The 17856-nt window shown below is 42.3% G+C and overlaps 1 protein-coding gene across 1 annotated transcript in view; it reads right to left on the bottom strand.

Moving 5' to 3' along the window:
• The window catches only part of asmt2 (acetylserotonin O-methyltransferase 2), an 87009-nt gene extending 70931 nt beyond the window's left edge, over nt 1–16078 (bottom strand). The window contains exon 1 of the mRNA XM_014211603.2: nt 15767–16078. The gene's annotated coding sequence lies outside the window, so the exon portion shown is untranslated. The remainder of the gene's footprint in view (nt 1–15766) is intronic.
• Between the last annotated feature and the right edge of the window lie 1778 nt (nt 16079–17856).

Here is a 17856-nt window from a genome sequence, read left to right as displayed (position 1 = left end):
GTCACCAGAGGTCATCTAGTGAGTCACCAGAGGTCATCTAGTGGGTCACCAGGGGTCATCTAGTGGGTCACCAGGGGTCATCTAGTGGGTCACCAGAGGTCATCTAGTGGGTCACCAGGGGTCATCTAGTGGGTCACCAGAGGCCATCTAGTGGGTCACCAGGGGTCGTCTAGTGGGTCACCAGGGGTCGTCTACTGGGTCACCAGGGGTCATCTACTGCGTCACCAGGGGTCGTCTAGTGGATGGGTCACCAGGGGTCGTCTAGTGGATGGGTCACCAGAGGTCATCCAGTGGGTCACCAGGGGTCATCTAGTGGGTCATCAGGGGTCGTCTAGTGGGTCACCAGGGGTCGTCTAGTGGATGGGTCACCAGGGGTCGTCTAGTGGTTCACCAGAGGTCGTCTAGTGGGTCACCAGAGGTCGTCTAGTGGGTCACCAGAGGTCATCTAGTGGGTCACCAGAGGTCATCTAGTGGGTCACCTGGGGTCATCTAGTGGGTCACCAGGGGTCGTCTAGTGGATCACCAGGGGTCGTCTAGTGGATGGGTCACCAGAGGTCATCTAGTGGGTCACCAGAGGTCATCTAGTGAGTCACCAGAGGTCATCTAGTGGGTCACCAGGGGTCATCTAGTGGGTCACCAGGGGTCATCTAGTGGGTCACCAGAGGTCATCTAGTGGGTCACCAGGGGTCATCTAGTGGGTCACCAGAGGTCATCTAGTGGGTCACCAGGGGTCGTCTAGTGGGTCACCAGGGGTCGTCTACTGGGTCACCAGGGGTCATCTACTGCGTCACCAGGGGTCGTCTAGTGGATGGGTCACCAGGGGTCGTCTAGTGGATGGGTCACCAGAGGTCATCCAGTGGGTCACCAGGGGTCATCTAGTGGGTCATCAGGGGTCGTCTAGTGGGTCACCAGGGGTCGTCTAGTGGATGGGTCACCAGGGGTCGTCTAGTGGGTCACCAGAGGTCGTCTAGTGGGTCACCAGAGGTCGTCTAGTGGGTCACCAGGGGTCGTCTAGTGGATGGGTCACCAGGGGTTGTCTAGTGGGTCACCAGAGGTCGTCTAGTGGGTCACCAGAGGTCTTCTAGTGGGTCACCAGGGATCTCGTCTAGTGGATGGGTCACCAGGGGTCGTCTAGTGGATCACCAGAGGTCGTCTAGTGGGTCACCAGATGTCGTCTAGTGGGTCACCAGAGGTCATCTAGTGGGTCACCAGGGGTCATCTAGTGGGTCACCAGAGGTCATCTAGTGGGTCACCAGGGGTCGTCTAGTGGGTCACCAGGGGTCGTCTAGTGGATCACCAGAGGTCGTCTAGTGGGTCACCAGAGGTCATCTAGATGTTGTATAGTGGGTCACCAGGGGTTGTCTAGTGGGTCACCAGGGGTCGTCTAGTGGGTCACCAGGGGTCGTCTAGTGGGTCACCAGAGGTCGTCTAGTGGGTCACCAGGGGTCGTCTAGTGGATGGGTCACCAGAGGTCGTCTAGTGGATGGGTCACCAGAGGTCGTCTAGTGGATGGGTCACCAGGGGTCGTCTACTGGGTCACCAGGGTCGTCTAGTGGGTCACCAGGGGTCGTCTAGTGGATGGGTCACCAGGGGTCGTCTAGTGGGTCACCAGAGGTCGTCTAGCGGGTCACCAGAGGTCGTCTAGCGGGTCACCAGAGGTCATCTAGCGGGTCACCAGAGGTCGTCTAGCGGGTCACCAGGGGTCGTCTAGTGGGTCACCAGGGGTCGTCTAGTGGGTCACCAGGGGTCGTCTAGTGGGTCACCAGGGGTCGTCTAGTGGGTCACCAGAGTCTTCTGGTGGAGGGTCGTTGTTCTGCCCCAGTCTCTGTTCATGTTTTGAAGCTGGGCAAATATGTCCTTGTTCTGTTCTCTCAGGATCATCAGAAGGGTCACCATTTTCCTCAGTACAGCGGTGAACAACTGTGTATCACAAGATTAGGGGTGTAAATACATGTAGGCCTAATGCTATTTGTAAAATGGGAGTGTCATACTTTAAATCATCCGGGTGCATTTTACAGTTAAAACATTAACAAAACAGTCACCCCAACACTGTTTTGGTAAAGGGTTGAGGAATGGGGCTAGAGAAATGTAACTCAGATTCATAGAGCTAACGATGCAAGGACTGGCCATCCATTAAATTAACATTATAGTTTTGACCATTTACAGTGTTTGTTTTCAGTTAAACAGGCCTCTATTTTTTACATTTACATTTTTGTCATTTAGCAGACGCTCTTATCAAGACCGACTTAAAGTTAGCGCATTCATCTTCAGATAGCTAGGTGAGACAACCAAATATCACAGGCATAGGAAGTACACTTTTCCTCAATAATAATTGATGAAGGACAGAGGTGAAGGACAGAGGATGAGGATGAAGGACAGAGGATGAAGGACAGAGGATGAAGGACAGAGGTCATGTCTGGACTGTAAGAGGTAGGGATGCTGTTGGGGATGAAGGACAGAGGTCATGTCTGGACTGTAAGAGGTAGGTAGGCTGTTGGGGATGAAGGACAGAGGTCATGTCTGGACTGTAAGAGGTAGGTAGGCTGTTGTGGGGGATGCAGGGCGAAGGCTCTATCAGGACTATAAGAAGTAAGGGATCTCTAGGGTAGAGTGGCTTTCAGTCTCGGGTAACAGTTTCTCTCTTTGCTGTTCAGGGTAGGTCTTTGAGGAGGGCCAAAGGTAGAACTACTCTGGAGGGCAAAAGGTAGAACTACTCTGGAGGTTAGTAGAAGCTGGTGGTGAAATAAATAAAGCTACTTTCCCCTGCCGTCCTGCTCTCCTGTCATCAGCCTCTTCATCTTCACCTGAGGTCAACTTCCTTGCTCCTCTAATGGAGGAAGACATGCAAAGTTGAATAGAAATGCAAAGTTTACAGATGTTGGAAGTCACAGAATTAAAAACAAGTTATTCACATAATAAGAGATGATTAGCATATGATGATAAATATAAAACACTTGTAAAAGGTCAAGTTCTATCGGTGTTGAGAAACTCTGCCCATGTCAGTAATATATAACGGTTCTTTCAGTCTGGTTATCATCATACATTTGCTTTTAGATTGAAAGAAGCGTGTTCACGCCTGGTTCAGCTCTGACTGCGTGGCCATGCCTGGTTCAGCTCTGACTGCGTGGCCATGCCTGGTTCAGCTCTGACTGATGGGTGACTTTTGGATTGAAAGAAGCGTGGCCATGCCTGGTTCAGCTCTGACTGCTGGGTGACTTTTGGATTGAAAGAAGCGTGGCCACGCCTGGTTCAGCTCTGACTGATGGGGGTTTTGCTTTTGATTAGCTTTACAGATTAGATTTATAGCACAAAGTAGCAAGGCTGTATGATTAATTGAATTCAGATCAAAATTGTGATATTGATATGTGAAATATCCGTATTGCAAGAGACTTGTTTGACCCCCTTTAGACTTCTCAACTGCCTGGTAGTGCACTGTAATTTCCTAAATAAACATCAAGCTGAAAAAACAATTACTATTTCAGTTGTTAGTAAAGTATAAACATTTTGGGGGAATTAAAAAAAAACACACAATCTACCTGCAGTGAAGCCGCTCAACATTGACATTACATTCAGTCATCCAGCAGACACGCCCATGCAGAGAGACCCACAGGAGCAACCAGGGTCAAGCGCCCCGCCCAAAAGCACAAATACAGATCCCCCACCCAGTCGAATTGGGGACCCGAACCAGTGACCTCTCGGTCACCGGTTCAAGCTCACAACCGTCAGGCCACCAACCATCCAAGACCCACCCACATGGACTTTACTTCTTGTCAAAAGAGTTTTGAAACTGTTTACAGTGCATTTGGAAAGTATTCAAACCCCTTGACTTTATCCATATTTTGTTACGTTACAACCTTATTCTAAAATTGATTAAATTGTTTTTCCCCCTCATCAATCTACACACAATATCCAATAATGACGAAGAAAAAACGGACATTTTTGCAAATGTATATAAATTAAAAAAATATGAAATATCACATTTACATAAGTATTCAGACCCTTTACTCAGTACTCTGTTGAAGCACCTTTGGCAGCGATTACAGCCTTGAGTCTTCTTGGGTATGACGCTACAAGCTTGGCACACCTGTATTTGGGGAGTTTCTCCCATTCTTCTCTGCAGATCCTCTCAAGCTCTGTCAGGTTGGATGGGGAGCGTTGCTGCTCAGCTATTTTCAGGTCTCTCCTGAGATGTTCAATCGGGTTGAAGTCCGGGCTCTGGCTGGGACACTCAAGGACATTCAGACTTGTCCCGAAGCCACTCCTCCATTGTCTTGGCTGTGTGCTTAGGGTCATTGTCCTGTTGGAAGGTGAACCTTTGCCCCAGTCTGAGGTCCTGTCATCAAGGATCTCTGTACTTTGCTCGGTTCATCTTTCCTTTGATCCTGACTAGTCTCCCAGTCTCTGCCGCTGAAAAACACAGCATGATGCTGCCACCTCCATGCTTCCCTGTAGGGATGGTGGCAGGTTTCCTCCAGACATCTTGCTTGGCATTCAGGCCAAAGAGTTCAATCTTGGTTTCATCAGACAAGAGAGTCTTGTTTATCATGGTCAGAGTGCTTTAGGTGTCTTTGGCAAACTCCAAGCGGGCTGTTATGTGCATTTTATTGAGGAGTGGCTTCCGTCTGGCCACTCAACTATAAAGGCCTGATTGGTGGAGTGCTGCAGAGATGGATGTCCTTCTGGAAGGTTCTCCCATCTCCACAGAGGAACTCAGGAGCTCTGTCAGAGTGACCATCAGGTTCTTGGTCCCCTCCCTGATCAAGGCCCTTCTCCCCTGATTGCTCAGTTTGGCCGGGCGGCCAGCTCTAGGAAGAGTCTTGGTGGTTCCAAACTTCTTCCATTTAAGAATGATGGAGGCCACTGTGTTCTTGGGGACCTTCAATGCTGCAGAAGATTTTTGGTACCCTTCCCCAGATCTGTGCCTCAACGCAATCCTGTCTCAGAGCTCTACGGGCAATTCCTTCAACGTCTTGGCTTGGTTTTTACTCTGACATGCACTTTCAACTGTGGGACCTTATATAGACAGGTGCGTGCCTTTCCAAATCATGTCCAATCAATGTAATTTATCACAGGCGGACTCCATTCAAGTCGTAGAAACATCTCAAGGATGACCAATGGAAACAGGATGCACCTGAGCTCAATTTAGAGTCTCATAGCAAACGGTCTGAATACTTACGTAAATAAGTTATTTCAGTTAATTTTTTTATACATTTGCAAACATTTCTAAAAACCTGTTTTCGCTTTGTCATTATGGGGTATTGTGTGTAGATGGATGAAAAAAAATAAAGGCTGTAACGTAACAAAATGTGGAAAAATTCAAGGGGTCTGAATACTTTCTGAATGCACTGTACAACTAATCTCGTTCTCAGACACTTCCGCCCAAATGCGTGGAAGGTCTGGTGGACCAACACATCAAACTTGGTTTAAAATCACATTTTAAAAAGATAAATTATAGAAATGATTTCCATAATTTCCCTCTCTTCCCCCCACCAGTTTATGACCCCCATAAATACCTTTCCCCCTTCCCTCTCCACTCTACAAAAATTGACTTTTGAAAATCCGTTGTTACCACAGAGGGAGACTTTGCAAATACAGTAACATCAAAAGGTTGGGAATGGAACAATATTTTTGTAATCCAACCAGTTGAAAGTATCCGTTGGTATATGATGTCAGATCAGTTCTTGTCTGGGACATTATTACTGATGACAGGACAATATGAATTGTATCTTGGAAAGTCTACACATTCTAGTTATCAGATTCACATGGAATTGTGGCGCAATTTAAATATTTGAATATGAAACTATTTGTGAAAAGATTAAATGTAATTTTACCTTCTAAATGAGAGAATTGTTTTCATAAGTAAACTATGCTCACTCAGTGGCCACGCCCAAGTAAACAGACATTGTTTGAGAACTATGAAACACGCCCTTCTCTCCCCCAATACAAAAGCCTGTTGACGGAAGTCAACCTCATTTCCCGACAACGTGAGGACTGGTGTCCATGCTTTTAAAAGGGCTAATTTCAACGTGGAGGTGACAATCACCATGCTGGAAGGATGAATTTCAACTAGACCAGCCAGAATACAGCACGAGATGAGTATGGCAATCTGGTATGAACTTTGAACTCTTATTCAGTAAAGAAGTAATACATCCTAGACGTTGAGTTATCAGCTGCAGCTTTAAAAGTACGTAGCCTAGGAAAGGACAGACAATCTCCTGAGAAGACAGAGTACTTCAAATTATCCCCTCTACAACACTACGACCAGAAAGATTCTACAAAGGACAAGGGCGATCTCTGCTGGGCAAACCAGTCTTCCATCCTCGACCCATCTATCGAAGCGAACCTCAGTGTAAATATACAGTTGAAGTCAGAAGTTTACATACACTTACAGGCTGACCACACCGCTCGCATCGCGTGCGCAAGCGTTGCAAAATAAATTTAGAAATCTATATTATTCAATTATTGCGCCAACGAGCGTCTGCGTTGCCAAGGGCTAAAATAAAAGTCAGTTCTATTTGTGACGCAGATCGTGCAGCGAGTCCTGCCTCTCCCATCTCCTCATTGGTTTATAGAAGCAGGTACCCACGTGCCATCTCCTTGTTGGTTATACCCACGTGGGTGTCTGAAAGACGAGGTCGGTGGCGGTAATGCACCTAATTTATGAAATTTGACAATCGCAACATAAAGTCCAGAGAAGAAAAAGCCTGGAAGGAGATGACTAGAAACGATTCGGTTGACCGTTTTATGTGTGGATTGTGTGGAGTATAGTACCTTGTGCATTTCAGGTAAAATAACAACTCGATGTTTATATCCCAGGACAAATTAGCTAGCAACAGCAAGGCAAAAAAAAAAAATCTTCTGAAACTCGTCAGTCTATTCTTGTTCTGAGAAATGAAGGCTATTCCATGCCAGAAATTGCCAGGAAACTGAAGATCTCATACAACGCTGTGTACTACTCCCTTCACAGAACAGCGCAAACTGGCTCTAACCAGAATAGAAAGAGGAGTGGAAGGCCTCAGTGCACAACTGAACATTAGAGTGTCTAGTTTGAGAAACAGACGCCTCACAAGTCCTCAACTGGAAGCTTCATTAAATAGTACCCGCAAAACACCAGTCTCAACGTCAACAGTGAGACGGGATGCTGGCCTTCTAGGCAGAGTTCCTCTGTCCAGTGTCTGTGTTATTTTTCCCATCTTAATCTTTTCTTTTTATTGGCCAGTCTGAGATATGGCTTTTTCTTTGCAACTCCAGAGTCACCCCTTCACTGTTGACGTTGAGACTGGTGTTTTGCGGGTACTATTTAATGAATAGTCATTTACAACATTAACAATGTCTTCACTGTATTTCTGATCAATTTGATGTTATTTCAATGGACAAAAAAAAATTGCTTTTCTTTCATAAACATGGGCATTTCTAATTGACCCCAAACTTTAGAATGGGAGTGTATATTTAAAAAAATGTTTATTGTACGTGTTACTGTAATTCAGCTTTTACCTGCCATAGTACACATGAAACAAATACAATAAACCATCATCATCATCATCACCATTGAATCTTGGAGCGCTCTTTGCCATTTCTGCTCGAGACCAGTTGCGTTTCCTCGAATACTTTGTGACTCACTGGGCATAGCTAGCTAGCTAGCCTAGCTAACTGTGACTGCTTGCTAACTAGCTATGTTAACTGGGTGCTGTCTTGCCTAGTCTTAGCTAGATTACCAATGTTTTACAAACAAAACAATAGCTAGCTCAATTAGCTACCTAATATCACATAGGCTAGACCCTAAACGTATTGACTTACCTCTGCTCTAACAGTTAGCAAAGATAGATCGCTAGCTAGCTAATGTTAGCTAGCTAACATTAACGTTAGCTGACATTGATGGAGAAACTTTGACAACAACCATGACCAGTCCAAAAATGAAGCTAGCTACAATGTCAAACTACAATTAGCGACTGAGACTAAATACAATAGCTACAATGACCTTTAGTATTTTGAACTTTTTTATATATTTTCTGGCTGTCCTCGACTGTTAACCAACTGACTGACTCTCACAACGACTGTTGGAAAGTCAGGCGCGGAGGCCGGCTCAAGCTGCGAGGATCATGTGTATATGGTTCTCCTAGAAGTAATGGTAGCTCCCTATTAAGGACACTTCAGCAAGCATTCATATTGGCAATTGACAATACATTTATGCTGCTATTTGTCATCTTAAAAATGACAGTCACAGATTTGTAAAATAGACAGGAAATAGTAGCCTATTAACTCGGTGATGTGTGATGTCTCATTCTTGAATTAAACTCGGTCTATGTTCAGGTTCAGCATAGTTTTAGCATGCAACCTTTGGTTGTTATTTTATTTTTTATCCCAGGTCCCCGTCCCCACAGGAGGCCTTTTGACTTTTGGTAGGCTGTCATTGTAAATAAGAATTTGTTCTTAACTGACTTGCCTAGTTAAATAAAGGTTAAATAAATTAAAATAAAATAAAACTATGACAACACAGTGCCTTCAGAAAGTATTCACACCACTTCCGGTGGTCTGTTGGCAGAGATGCATGTGTAGTTCTGAGTACCGTCTCAAAAGTCCAAAATCCGTAATAAATTCCTGACAACTGGCCTCTGAACCTTCAAAATGCTTAATAACATGGACCTACATGACCGAGGAAACGCAACTAAGGCACAGGGAAGTCTAAAAGCGTCCCAAACAAAGAAAGACACCGAGCCAACTATGACCAGCGAGGATACATCCAACTCCGCCATATTGAAGGCTCTGAATCAACAACAAACTTCGATGCAGGCAATGGTCAAACAAGCAGCTAAGGAAATCCCGGAAGAACTGCTTTCTGGAGAAATTACATCACTTAAATATATGGTGGAAGCCTCCAACACGTCTATCTTAAAACTCTCAAATTACATAGCCAGCCAATCTGTCACATGCAAGTCTCTGCAGCGGCGCTGGGATGAGATGCAGGTTAGCACCAGGGATGCTACAGGCGACATAGCCAGCCAATCTGTCACATGCAAGTCTCTGCAGCGGCGCTGTGATGAGATGCAGGTTAGCACCAGGGATGCTACAGACGACATAGCCACCTGCCGAGATGCAGTGAAGCAACTGAGGGAGAAAATGACGTCGCTTGGAGACAGAGAGAAGAGACTGAACATACGTCTGGTGTACCAGAACGTGTACTCAAAGCATGCGCTGACCAACTGGCAAGTGTCTTCACTGACATTTTCAACCTCTCCCTGACTGAGTCTGTAATACCAACATGTTTTAAGCAGACCACCATAGTGCCTGTGCCCAAGAACACTAAGGTAACCTGCCTAAATGACTACCGACCCGTAGCACTCACGTCTGTAACCATGAAGTGCTTTGAAAGGCTGGTCATGGCTCACATCAACACCATTATCCCAGAAACCCTAGACCCACTCCAATTTACATACCGCCCAAACAGATCCACAGATGAAGCAATCTCTATTGTACTCCACACTGCCCTTTCCCACCTGGACAAAAGGAACACCTATGAATGCTATTCATTGACTACAGCTCAGAGTTCAACATCATAGTGCCCTCAAAGCTCATCACTAAGCTAAGGACCCTAGTTAAGAAAAATAATATAGTAGGCTAGCCTATAGAAAGCTGATGGGAGCCTCCTCTTTTTAATAGAGACCATCACTCGGTTTTCTCGAGCAATTGCCAAGGTGTAAAAAAGCAAGGTGTAATTAGAAATGTTGGCAAGATGAGCTCATGGGCTCTCATGAATTGTTGACTAGATTTTCAAAACATTTGTATTGATGTCAGAGTGATTATAGAGACAATAGAGTGCTGAGTACCAGGCAGTTAGCTAGTTTGGTACGCTAATAATGACCATCAGCAGCATCAGAGCTTGGAGAAGACTAATTACCGTGACTAAACGGTTACGTGAATTTGACTGCCTTCATGACTCGTGACCGCCGATGTGGAGGTAATACGGTCACTTTCTGAAGTCACTGTACACAGTTGGTGATACAATTCATAACTTACCTGGTTTAGATACGCTGTTTTATTATGAGGCCATAGCTACTATCAAAAGTTCCATGTAGGAAAATGTTCAATGTCGCACAAATATGAGGTGTGCAAAAATAAAAAATGTGACATTAAGCAGACGCTTTTATCTAAAGCGACAGTATGCATGCATTCATTTTAAGTTTGTGGCCCCGGGAATTGAACCCACAATCATGACGTTTTGAGCGCCATGATTTTTTCCATTGACTGTCATGGACGTTATTTATTTTGCTATTTTAATAGGCTATAGACTACATTTATAACATTTTAATAGGCTATAGACTACATTTCTAACAGTTGAATAGGCTATATACTAGAGGTCGACCGATTATGATTTTTCAACGCCGATACCGATTATTGGAGGACCCAAAAAAAGCCGATACCGATTAATCTGCCGTTCTTTACATTTATTTTTAATTACATTTGTTTATATATTTGTAATAATGACAATTACAACAATACTGAATGAACACTTTTATTTTAACTGGCTCTTTCAATGGGGAATGTCACGTTCTGACCAGTAAAGGGGTTAGTTGTTATTGTAGTTTGGTCAGGACGTGGCAGGGGGGTGTTTGTTTTATGTGGTTCGGGGTTTGTTGGGCTATGTTTCTATGTAAGAGGGGTGTTTGTTTAGAGTGTTTCGGGGTTTGTTGGGCTATGTTCTTGTTTGTTTATTTCTATGTTAGTTCTAGTCTTTCTATTTCTATATTTAGTTAATGGGGTTGACCTTCAATTGGAAGCAGCTGCTCCTCGTTCTTCTAATTGAAGGTCTTATTTAAGAGGGGTGTTTTTGTAATGGGATTTGTGGGTAGTTGTCTCCTGTTTAGTGTCTGTGCACCTGACAGGACTGTTAGTGTCGTATGTTTGTGTTTGTATACGTGATTTGTTTGTTTTTCCTTCTTCACATTAAAAAGAAGATGAGTATACACGTTCCCGCTGCGTTTTGGTCTGATCCTTACCACACACGTTACAGGGAAAGAATTTGCTCATGCCAAGAGAGAGAAAGAATCTGACATCATAAAGGGAATAATGGATTATACTAAAAAAACTGAACTAAGTAATCAGGAATTACTGGAGCTATCATCATTGCAAATGCAGTTAGACTGTATCTACGAGGAAAAGGCCCGGGGATCGCTTGTAAGATCAAGACGAAAATGGATGGAAGAGGGAGAGAAAAATACAAAATATTTCTTTAATTTAGAAAAAAAGGGCAGGCGAAAAGACTTCCATATGTAAATAATTGATTAATAATACTCCCAATGAAAATCCAAAAGAAATCTCTCAGCATGTTGCCCAGTTTTATCAGAATCTGTATACATCAGCCCAGCCAACTTCCAAAATGAATCTTTTCTTAGACAATGTAGCAAACATTGCTAAGAAGATAGATAATGATTTCAGGGATTTTTGTGATGATGAGTTATCTGAAATTGAGATAAAAGACTGTATTAAAAGCCTTAAGGACAATTGGTCCTCTGAAAATGATGGTTTAATAAACGAGTTTTATAAAGCATTCAATGATAAATTGATTCCTTTCATTCTTGCTATGTTTCAAGAATCAATAGAAAAGGGGGAGTTACCAGCTTCCTTAAAGCAAGGTGTAATTACTTTGATTCCCAAACCTAATAAGGATACTCTTTATATAGACAACTGGAGACCCATTAGCCTGTTGAATAATGATGGGAAATTATTTGGCCTTGTATTTGCTAAGAGGTTAAAACAAGGCTTGCATCATATAACTGATGAAGAATAATCTGGTTTTATGCATGGTCGACACATTAGTAATAACATCAGGTTGATCTTAGATATGATTGACTATAATAACCTCATCCTTGATGATAGTTTTCCTATGTTTGTTGATTTTTATAAAGCTTTTGACACTGTAGAACATGAGTTTATGTTCAAAGCAATACGTTTTTTGGGGTTTGGTGACGTTTTTCGAAAGCAGTCCAAACTTTATATAGTGGTTATACTAGCTCTGTAAAATTAGCTCGCGGGACATCCCAAAGATCTGATATTGGCCGTGGCATTAGGCAGGGCTGCCCAATTAGTCCCTTTTTATTTATATTGGTTACTCAAATTATGGCTCTTCAAATCAAGAAAGGGAATTTTCAAGGTGTTTCAGCACTTGGCAAAGAATTTAAACTATGGCAACTGGCTGATGATAGCACCATATTTTTAAGAGACAGGAATGAGGTTTCTAAAGCAGTTTCCAGTATTGAAGACTTTTCCTTAGTTTCGGATTTGAAAATTAATATCAATAAGTCAGTCTTATTTCCACTCAAGGATTGTGTTTTACAGGAAGTATATGGTATCCCAATTAAAGATAAGGTTATTTATCTTGGAATTGTTATATGCAAGGATGAAAAACAAAGGAGTGAATTGAACTTTAACCCCATTATTGAGAAAACAAAGAAGAAATTGAACCTTTGGTTGATGAGAGATATTTCGTTATACGGTCGGGTTTTATTATCCAAAGCTGAACGGTTATCCAGATCGGTTTATGTCTCGTTATCACTTGACTTACCCCTACAATTGTAAAGGACTTAGATAAGATTCTTTGTAATTTTATTTGGAGGAACAAGCCTCACTATCTGCGAAAATATATTCTCACTAATACCCAAGAACAAGGAGGTCTTAAGGTTTTAGATTTCAATACTCTAAATAATACTTTAAAAATAAATTGGATTCTGAAGTATGTTAAGAACCAGAACAGTATTTGGAATGTCGTCCCTAAGTATTTATTTCACTCTGTTGGTGGTTTAGAATTTTTGCTTCGATGTAATTTTGATATTGATAAAATCCCAGTAAAGTTGGCCAAATTCCATAAGCAGGCAATTTTAGCTTGGATGTTAGCGTATAAACACAATTCTTCCCATCACAGATACTTTTTATGGAACAACAAAGATATACGATTTAAAAATAAGTATCTTTTTTTTCGTAACTGGGTTGAGAATAAAATGATTTTGGTTGGTCAGTTTCTGAATAAGGATGGATATCTACTCTCATATGGGGAATTTCTTGATAAGTTTAAAATCCCAATAACCCTGAAAGAATATGCAATTGTTTTTGATGTGATTCCAAGGGGGGTTGTATCTCTTTTAAATTCCTCTGTGGTTGACGTAAGTAACATAGATTTACATGAAAATATATTCATTGGCAATATTAACATCAAAGATAAATGTAGTAATAAACAGATTAGGAATATTGTTTGTGATACTACAATTCCCTCAGCAAGATTATTTTGGTCAAATATCTATGGTGATATACAATGGGGGAAAGCATGGAAAATTGCTAACAAATATTGTATCAGTAACAAAGTAAAGGAAGTTTCATTTAAAATGTTACATAGAATTTATCCTGTGAAACATGTTTTGGAAAGATTCAAGCTGAATATTGACTATAACTGTGATTTCTATGGAATGGAGGAGGTGACCATATTGCATGTGTTTTTTACCTGTATTTATAGCAGAATGTTTTGGATTGACAGACAGAATTCTGTTACAAATAAATAGGACCGGTTGTACTATTTAATGGTTTTGATATAATGATTTATTTCAGACATTCTGACATAGATAAAGATATAGTATATTTAATTCAACTGTTAATAATGCTAGGTACATTTCATATTCACAAAAGCAAATGGTCTAATTCAAAACCTAACTTTTTTTCACTTTATAAATTAGTTTAAACAATAGGGCACCACTTTAACTAAAATGAAAAACAAAAAGGCAATTCAAACTTAATTAATGAATATGATTTGTTTGTTTTGGATTCCTGGCAATGTAAATAGTTTGTTTGTATGTCACTATTCCTTTTTTTGTTGTTGATATTTGTTAAAATAAAAAATAAACAAGAGCAAGCCTGCTTCGCTCCTATAGCATTTCCTGGGATTTCACCAGAAGAGAATAGCGGAGAGGCATTGCATAGCCTATTACGCACAGGAACAGCTGGAAGAGGGAGGCTGTAGAAATGTGTAGCCGAAGTAAAAAGATAAATAAAAGCTAGATATTAGACAGTACATTAGCTAGATATTAGGGCTATAGATATATGTTATTAAAATACAGTAAAAAAAAGTTTCCAGGTTATGAAATGGCAGATATATATATATGTTCCTCCAGGCTGCGACTGTCATAACTGTTTCATTAAAAATAAATGTGCCAACTCTGGTCTTGGCACGTGCGCTCTACCCAACAGCTCACAGACACAATGCGGGTCGGCCAGTCTACATGATGAGATTATTATATATTATTTATTTGTCAAACGGCAGTCAAGCATCGATCCTCGTGTCACCAGAATAAGACCCTCAATATTTATTGGAAAGGAGCATCTAGATCACCAGGCTCTTTCACCAGCCTGTGAAGTTCATCATAAAGTATTTCATCTGTAGCCCAATAAACTGCGTGGTTTCCGGAGTCGTAGTGGGAGGACCACACACCATATCATCTCGTGACTCCCAGTGTACGTCGATATGATGGTTATTATATCAATATTTGCGTATAAAGACGTTTCCACTCCCATTTCCGCATAACACATTTAACCACCAAAAAATCCCACCATGTCGAACGAACAAATTCTGTCGGCATTTATCAAATTACACCGAAACTTCCTGTTTCCATCACAGCTGTCGCGATTAAAACTGTGGATGGAAACGTGGTTACTAACACTGAGATGTTTTTATTAGGAACCTTTATTTAATCAGGGGATCCCAATTGAGAACAGGGTCTCATTTTCAATGGTACCCTGAGACCGTAAAGTAAGATATATATTTTACAGAAACAAGTTACAATAACAGGTACAATACAACATCACTAACATCACAGCCATCATAAACAAGTTATTACATCAATCAAAATAATTGCACACCTCGGTGAACTCATTTATCATCAGGGTTTTAAAGTCCTTCTCAATCTACTAGCAAAATGGACTGAATTTTTGCTCGCAAATGACCTCACAAATTTGCAAGTGAAATTATTACTTTTTTTGTTTTTTTATTCTTCCATCACCTGCCGAATACAAACCTCATATGCCATACTTGTGAAAGAGTTAATCGGGCCAGATATGCTGAAGTGGACTCGGCCGGTACCATTAGCTGGAACCCGGAGTAATATGATTCTGCAGGACTCGGGAAGAACTCAGCCGGTATGAAGGTCCCCGAGTCTCAAACGGAATAGGCCCGAGCCCGCCATGTTGACTGGGAAATAACCTGTCTTATGTAACCACACCAAACATAACATATACTAATTTGAATGTCCCGGATTTTCAAGAATTCTGTTACATCTAGCCTTTAGACCTGGCTGGTTGTGGTTGTGTAGGGTTAGAGTGGGAGCCATAGTTTGAGGCCAATGGAGGTAGCTATATGCAGAGCTGTGCAATACAAAGGAACTCCGTTGCATAACCCATTCTTTTCCCTGCAAAATGTGTGGGTTTCCCTGCAAAATGTGTGGGCTTAACAAGAGGATAAATGTTTAGTCGGCTACATTCAGTCCACTAGCTGTCTGTTTGAATCTCTCGCTCCAGAAAGCATCCTCACCATGAGATCTGCTATAATATTGACCAGGGAGACAGACACGTCACTGGCACTTGATGACATAATATAGTGGTAAAAACAATGTTCCGAAACGTGCAGCAGCTGCCAGCTGTTTTATAGTCCTACCTGTCTTATATACAATATGCGGTGTGAGTCTATAACATGGGGTTATTATCGTGTTGATGACATCAAAACCTGACTCACCCAATAGTTCGATGCTGTCACCTATTGACGACCGTCTGATGTACACTGCAGGTCGGAGAGACAGATTCCGTTAGAATGGTTTAGTGCTGGATGTATGGAAGCTTTCGGAGCAACTGGGATAAAGATCCAAAATGATCCGTGTAGTAGACCCGCTAGTTCACTGCGGTTCTCTTATACAAGTCACTGCAAAGATTCAGATATAACAAAAAGTCGCCTCGCGATTTATATCTGGATGTTTAAAATACATCAACACAACATGAACATTGTAATTCTACTCTGCGCCTGTCCTGCCCGGGCGCTACTGAGCATGTCCGTCTAATCCAATGACCATGGCTCAGTCAAAGATAAGTATAACTAACCCAAGATAGTGAAAGTGTCGTTTTACAGTGGGAGTAAATGAAGTTTCACCTAGTTCCATCCTCTCCCTAAAATATTTGGTGGTGAGAAAACGTTCTAAACGGATGCTTCAGTTTTGTAGCCCGTGTGACGTGTCTGGGTTACCGCTTCTGCCTGTGACCCGGTTTCCCGATAGTGATGGAATTTAGACTTATTTATTTTATTTAACTCTTATTTTACCAGTAAAATTGACTGAGAACACATTTTAATTTACAACAACCACATGGGGAATAGTTACAAGGGAGAGGAGGGGAGATGAATGAGCCAATTGGATGCTGGGGATGATAAGATGGCCATGATGGTATGAGGGCCAGGACACCCTACTCTTACAATAAGTGTATCTTCTCTACACCGGAAGAAGATGTAACATGCGTTTCCCAAAACAGCATGTAGAGAGAAATGTTGCTAAATGTATTCAGCGCACGTGACTTATGAACGTTGATTTAATTTGAGCACGTGTCAACACTGATAGGCTCGAAAGGGAGTGCTGCTCTCATAAACTTTCTGCATTCAAATCTTACATTAACATTATAATTATTTTACAATACCGATGACGGATCAGTTCCTAGAGAGCTATTACCACCTACGGCTGCAAATATTGAGGGTTAGGGTGCACAGAATAACCGATTTGGTTAGGGTGCACAGAATAACCAATTTGGTTAGGGTGCACAGAATAACCGATTTGGTTAGGGTGCACAGAATAACCGATTTGGTTAGGGTGCACAAAATAACCGATTTGGTTAGGGTGCACAGAATAACCGATTTGGCACATAATTGTGCATGTTAGGCTAGCTCTGAAACTCAAGGTGGCATCCTGTCTTCTCCCTACAGTTCTCAGCTATTCTGTCTTCTCCCTACAGTTCTCAGCCATTCTGTCTTCTCCCTACAGTTCTCAGCCATTCTGCCTTCTCCCTACAGTTCTCAGCCATCCTGTCTTCTCCCTAGATTTCTCAGCCATCCTGTCTTCTCCTGACAGTTCTCAGCCATCCTGTCTTCTCCCTACAGTTCTCAGCCATCCTGTCTTCTCCCGACAGTTCTCAACCATCCTGTCTTCTCCCTACAGTTCTCAGCCATCCTTTCTACTCCCTATAGTTCTCAGCCATTCTGCCTTCTCCCTACAGTTCTCAGACATCCTGTCTTCTCCCTACAGTTCTCAGCCATCCTGTCTTCTCCCTACAGTTCTCAGCCATCCTGTCTTCTCCCTACAGTTCTCAGCCATTCTGTCTTCTCCCTACAGTTCTCAGCCATTCTGTCTTCTCCCTACAGTTCTCAGCCATCCTGTCTTCTCCCCACAGTTCTCAGCCATCCTGTGCTCTCCCTACAGTTCTCAGCCATTCTGTCTTCTCCCTACAGTTCTCAGCCATCCTGTCTTCTCCCTACAATTCTCAGCCATTCTTCCTTCTCCCAACAGTTCTCAGCCATTCTGCCTTTTCCCAACAGTTCTCAAGCCACCGGGATCTGACAACTTGGATGGAAAGTTACTGAGGAGGGAAGCAAAAGTCATTCCGCTACCCAAGAATAGTAAAGCCCCCTTCACTGGCTCAAATAGCCAACCAATAAGCCTGTTATCAACCCTTAGTAAACTTTTGGAAAAAATTGTGTTTGACCAGGTACAATGCTATTTTACAGTAAACAAATTGTCAACAGAATGTCAGCTTCCATATAGGGAAGGACATTCAACAAGTACAGCACTG

The sequence above is a fragment of the Salmo salar genome, chromosome ssa09 (assembly GCF_905237065.1).
Source record: "Salmo salar chromosome ssa09, Ssal_v3.1, whole genome shotgun sequence".
NCBI classification, from domain to species: Eukaryota; Metazoa; Chordata; class Actinopteri; order Salmoniformes; family Salmonidae; genus Salmo; species Salmo salar.
This window is presented reverse-complemented; position numbering and strand designations above follow the sequence as displayed.